Source organism: Spermophilus citellus, assembly GCF_964194105.1.
Source record: "Spermophilus citellus genome assembly, chromosome: 17".
Lineage (NCBI taxonomy): Eukaryota > Metazoa > Chordata > Mammalia > Rodentia > Sciuridae > Spermophilus > Spermophilus citellus.
Window position 1 is genome coordinate 52,621,847 of NC_138199.1, and position 6,183 is coordinate 52,628,029.

Below are 6,183 nucleotides of genomic sequence, written 5' to 3' on the forward strand. Positions count from 1 at the left end.
TGTGGCTCAATGGTCTAGTGCTCCTGAATTCAATCCCCAGTACCAAAACAAACAAACAAAAAACCAATTAACTTTTCCCCTACTGTTCTGTTCCCTTGTTCCTGCCTTAAAAACCCACTCTCCCAGTATTGCCCAGTGGAAGACTTCATTCTGTGTTGTAGAATGGAGGCTGCTCCAATCATGAACCATGAATGAAAATCAATTAGAAGCCAGGCGAGGTGATGCATGCCTGTAATCTCAGCAGCTCCAGAAGCTGAGGCAGGAGGATTGCAGGTTCAAAGCCAAACTCAGCAACTTAGTGAGGCTGTAAACAACCTAGTGAGACCCTGTCTCAAAAATAAATAAATAAATAAATAAATTAAAGAGCTGGGGATGTAGCTCAGTGGTTCAATCCCTGGTACAAAGAAAATAAAAGAAATGGTTCCCAGTACAGACAAAGCAAGTCACTCAGTATGGTAAGGGCTCAATGGCAAGCTGACCATGTCCTTAGAGCAAACACTGGTGATTATTTACCATGAGGGTTCCTTATTCATCAAATATTTATTAAGGTTTGTAATGTGCAACACTCTGGAGACAGAATGATCAACAAGGCTCTGTTCATTCTCATAGAGGAGGGACACAAACAAGTATCAGACAAAAGACCAAGATAATGCCATTGCTAAGGGAAGAACACATTGTACGACCACTCAGTAGGATAATTTGGCACTATCAGACTGGAAAATATGAACACTCTGTAACCCAGCAATTTCACTCCCAGGTATACCTACACAAGTGCAAATACTGTAAGTACAAAGCTAGTTGTGGCAGCACTTGTCATTTTGGAATAACAAAAATAATAATAATGAAATGCCCATTGATAGGGAATTAATTTCTTTCAATTAATGCTGAATAGAAATCAATAGAAATGTACTGGCATGGAAAAATCTTCTCTCTCTCTCTCTCTCTCTCTCTCTACACACACACACACACACACACACACACACACACACACACGGGATTGAACCTGAGGGTGGTTTACCACTGAGTTCCATCCCCAGCCCTTTTAATTTTTTATTTTGAGAAAAGTTCTCACTAAGTTTTTGAGGGCCTTGCTAAGTTGCTAAGGCTGACCTTGAACTGTGATCCTCCTGCCTCAACCTCCAGAGATGCTAGGATTACAGGTATGCACCATTGTGCTTGGCTCGCAGTATTTTTAATAAGCACAAAAAGGTGCAGAACTATATATATATACACACACACACATATACACACATTACTCATCATAAAAGAATATATGCTTGTTATTTTAGGGAATATATCTAGAAAGATATATAAGAGGGGCTGGGGATGTGGCTCAAGCGGTAGCGCGCTCACCTGGCATGCGTGCGGCCCGGGTTCGATCCTCAGCACCACATACAAACAAAGATGTTGTGTCCACCAAAATAAAAAATAATTATTAAAAATTCTCTCTCTCTCTGTCTCTCTCTCTCTCCTCACTCTCTCTTTAAAAAAAAATACAAAAATAAAGATGTTGTGTCCACTGAAAACTGAAAAATAAATATTAAAAAAAATCTCTCTCTCTCTCTTTAAAAAAAAAAAGAAAGATATATAAGAAAGTAGAAATAATTATTGTCTTTGGGCAGAAATAGAACTGTGTGTCTGAGTAACAGGGAGGTGAAAGACACTTTTTATCCTCAAATTATTAAAATTTTGTATCAGTGATCTGCATATATCTTCAGTTAAAAATAAAGAGCCAGGTGTGGTGGTGCATGCTTGTAATCTCAGCAGCTCAGGAGACTGAGGCAATTTAGCGAGGCCCTAAGCAACTCAGAGAGACCCTGTATATAAATAAAATACAAAAAAGGCTGGGTATTTTAGTTCAGTAGTAGTTCAGTGCCCTGGGATTCAATCCCCAGTACCAATAAATAAATAACTACAGAAAGAAAGAAAGAGAGAGCTTGGGATGTAGCTCAGAGGTAGAGTGCCTGCTTAGAATGTGTGAGACTCTGGGTTCTATCCCCAGTACTAGGGGAATAAAAGAAAGAAAAAAAAGATGTAAAAATAAGTTTTATGGATGGACAAGTATTAGGTGACATATGATGGCTAATAGGATAGTGACAGCAGGGAGAGGAGGGCCTGGGGAGGGAGGGAAAGACTACTTTGAATTGCATGACCATAGAAGATCTTTTGAGCTGAAACCCGAATGACCAGAAAGAACCAGCCCTGCAAAGCCCGGGGGCAGTTACCTCTAGGTTGAGGGAACAGTCAGTGCAAAGGCCCTAAGGCAGGAACAAGCTTGGCATCTTTGAAAAACAGAAAAGAAGCTTAGGTGGCTGTAATGCTGTGAGATTGAAGCAGCAGCCAGGGACCAGGCTCTGTCTGATCCCATAGATTCATGGAGACTGCAGGCAATGAAAGGCCATTTGAGGAGTATTTCACCCTAGGGGGAATTACATGATCTGATTTAGGTTTAATATATTTATTTGGCTTAGACTAGCCAGTGGTAGAGGTAGAAAAAGCATCAGTGTATTGAAAGAGAGTCGGTAGATCTCCAGGAATGATTGGGTATAAAGGGCAAGGAAACAGAAGGATCAACAAGGTGCGTTTAGTGAGTGAAATCATCTGAAACTGGAATTGTCCCCCAAATCAGGATCGTGTGATTGCCATAGCTGTATGCTTCTGAAAGTTTCTTAGTCTTGTCTTTCTAAAACCAAAAGCCAGAGGCAAGAGTGTCCTCATTCATACCCCAGTGGTCTATACCTCTAGCAACAGGAAAGGTGAGCTTGTGGTCCTGAAGGGCCTAGTGGAGCAATGGAGTGGGAAGACTCAGAGCTCATGAAACAAGGAATCTGGAATCCAGAAAGGGATGGCTCAATGAGCCTTTCAAGGGATAAGCATGGAGGTTGAAGGGATCACTACCCCCACACCAAATCCTAAAGCATTAACCAGAAGCTGTGAACAGTAGCAATGGCTAATGGGATAGTGACAGCAGGGAGGGGAGGGCCTGGGGAGGGAGGGGAAGGCTACTTTGAATTGTACTCAGTAGTGTCAAGCCCCTTTTACTCAGGAGGCAAGAGGATTGCTTTGTGTTCATGAGTTTGAGACCAATCTGGGAAACGGAAACCTTTCCTCAAAACAACCGAAGCAGGAAAATTTCTTAAGCCCATGAGTTTGAGAGGGTCTGGGCAAAATAGTACTCTAGGTACCACCCACATCTCATTAGGGAAATATCACTTCTCACTAATGGCCTGCATCTTTGAAATGCTTCAGTGTGAGGGCCATGGTTAGGGAACACAATCTTGCTAAATTTGGTGAGACTGGCCTCAAACTTGCCATAATCCTGCCTCAGCCTCAAGTAGCTGGGATTACAGGCATGTGCCACCATGCCCAGCTTGGACCATTGTTCTGATCATAAACTTCTGAATTACTCCCCTTTGGTCCCAGGGAAGCCTTATGCCTATTCTGGGGGATTCCTTCAAGTAACTAATCCGTACACACACACCCCCAGTCTCAAGGTCTGTGGGGTAGGCCCCAGTTTATGGACTGGACCTCGGACTCTGGACTGGACCATCGCATCCCTTTTTCTTTTTGTTCGTAGTCCTCTGACCCCAGGCTGGCTGGCGAGGTACGCAGAGGGGAAGAGACTCTAAACACACACAAACACACACACACACACACACAGGTCTCCTATGCCCCCCAGCCTAAGAGGCTGGTCAATGATTGACTGACATTTTACAGGCTGCTGGTTTCAGACCCTGGTAACCCTTAGAGGTCACCTCCATAAACCAGAGCCCCTTGCTGCCTCTTCCGTTCAGTGGCCACCTCCACTGCCTGCAGTTTTGGTACCTGTGGCGAAGCTCATGCATCTGCCTTCTAAGTCTGGGTTTGAGGGCCCCTGTCCCACGGCCACCCCTCCCTCTGTAGCCCCGTCTCCCAGCCTCCCAGGCCTCTCGCTGGGCTCTCCTCACACAACTCTGCAGTTCCAACAATCCCCCTTTTCTCCCCGAGGCTCCCCCCTCGGTCTTTGTCCCTCAGACATCCTCTTTCCTTGGCTCTCCTGCCAGGCCTGGCTGGAAGGACCGTTGAGGAAAGAATCAAATCAGTAGCGCCCACCCTGCCCCCCTTCCTCTTCTCTTGTCAAACACCAGACAAGGTTTTTCCCTCTTCCTCCCGGGCTTCTGAATGCGCTCTTTCTCTCTGCGCGGACCGGCCCTCCCGAGCCTCCTCCCGAGCCTCCTCCCCGGGGCGTGAGTTCTGACCCCAGCCCCGCCCCTCCCGCCCCGCCCCGGCCTCGGCCCCGCCCTCCCTCAACCCACTAGGATGGAGCGTAGTCCGCCTGCGCTGGTTCTTCCTGGGATCTGGGATCTCTCCTGGAATCTCTCCTGGGATCTGAGATCTCTCCTCGGCGTGGGGCAGGGAGTGAAGGGAGGGAGGAGAAGAGATGTTTGTTGATGGAGGGGCCCTGATGGCTTTTTGGAGGGGCCACCTCTGACTTCCTTACAAGGGCCTGGGGAAAGGGTGGGCTCATGGTACCCTTGATTCTTGGATCATGAGGATAATGAGTGGAAACCAAAGCTTCCGTGGCTCAGTTCCCAGCTCTGCCTGGAAAAGTTCCTTTACCTTTTGGAATCTCAGGGTTCCTCTTCTGCCAAGTGGGAAAGGAGTGCCTCCTCTGGAACTTCACAGATTCGGTGAAATGAGTGATGTGGCTCTAGGACAGAGTGGCACAAAGTAGGGGCCAGTAAAGGACAGCATCCACAACAGCTTTCCCATCTGGATGAGCCCTTCCTAACCAGAGGACATGGGAGGGATGGGGTCTGGCGGGGAAGAGACACCTCTAATTTTGACCCTAGCATTGGATATTTTCTCTAAAGCCATAGGTACACTTGCCTAGGCACAAACCCTCCAGGGTATGGCCAGCAAGTGAATATGGGAACCAGGTCACTGAATCCTCTCCCCCCAAAAAACTTAGAAGTTGCAGGTCCTGGAGACCTGTGGATTAGGACCTGGGTTGAACAATGGGGTAAGGGCAAGGGCTGGGGTTTGATGGATTCTTAACTTCTCTTGTTGGCCTGAAGATGTTCTGGACAAATAGCTTAACTCTTTTGAGGCCCAGTTTCCCCAGTCCTTACCCTAACCCTACAACTACCCCCAAGAGAATAAGGATATTGATGGCTATCCCACAGGTACAGCAGTATTTCTTGAATGTTCTTGACAATAATCCAGGGAATAAATATATCATCACACAGAACACACATACAATACTACACCTGAAGGGGGAAGATAACTCAGTGATAAAGCACTTGCCTAGCAGGCATGAGGCCATGGGTTCAATCCCCATCACCACATTAAAAACAACAACAGCAACAAAACTACACCTGACTCTTAGGACAGGTGGTATGTTTGGATCTTTTCTATTCCTTTCTCTTTTTCTTTTCTTGTTTTTCTTTTTGCAATGTTGGAGACCAAATCCAGGATCTTGCACATTCTAGACAAATGATCCACCACTGACCTATAACCCCATACCTCATTCTGTTTCTTTTTTTTAATATTTATTTTTAGTTTTCGGTGGACACAAGATCTTTATTTTATTTTTATGTGGTGCTGAGAATCAAACCCAGCGCCCCGCGCATGCCAGGTGAGTGCGTTACTGCTTGAGCCACATCCCCAGCCCCTCATTCTGTTTCTTAAAAAAAAAAAAAGAAAGAAAAAAAGACTCCACTCGATAGTCTAAATTGGTAAGAAAGGGTAAACTTTGGGCCCTCATTTGCATATGTGTCTAACTTTGTATTCCTTTTCTTAAATAGAGTCCCTCAAATTCTATAAACTTCAGGCCCCACAAAACCTGGATCTGCCATAGTATATAATTAAATATGGGATCATATATTGAGCAATTCTTGTGTGCCAACTTCTGTGCTGAGTGCTTCAGCAGCATTATCACCTTTAACCCCTAGCACAGTATGCCAGATCCTATATTATAGATAATCAAACTGAGAACCAGAGAAGCTCAGTAATTTGCCCAGGTCACACAGCTGCCAAGTAATGTAGTCAAGACTTGAACCCAGGTCATCTGGATACCAGAACCCCCTATTCTGTGGAACAACTCCCCTACTGTGGAAGTGCCTACAGAGAACTGTGCTCAGTAAGGCTGGGTGTGATGATGCCCAGCTGTAATCCCAGCAGCTCAGGAGGCTGAGGCAGGAG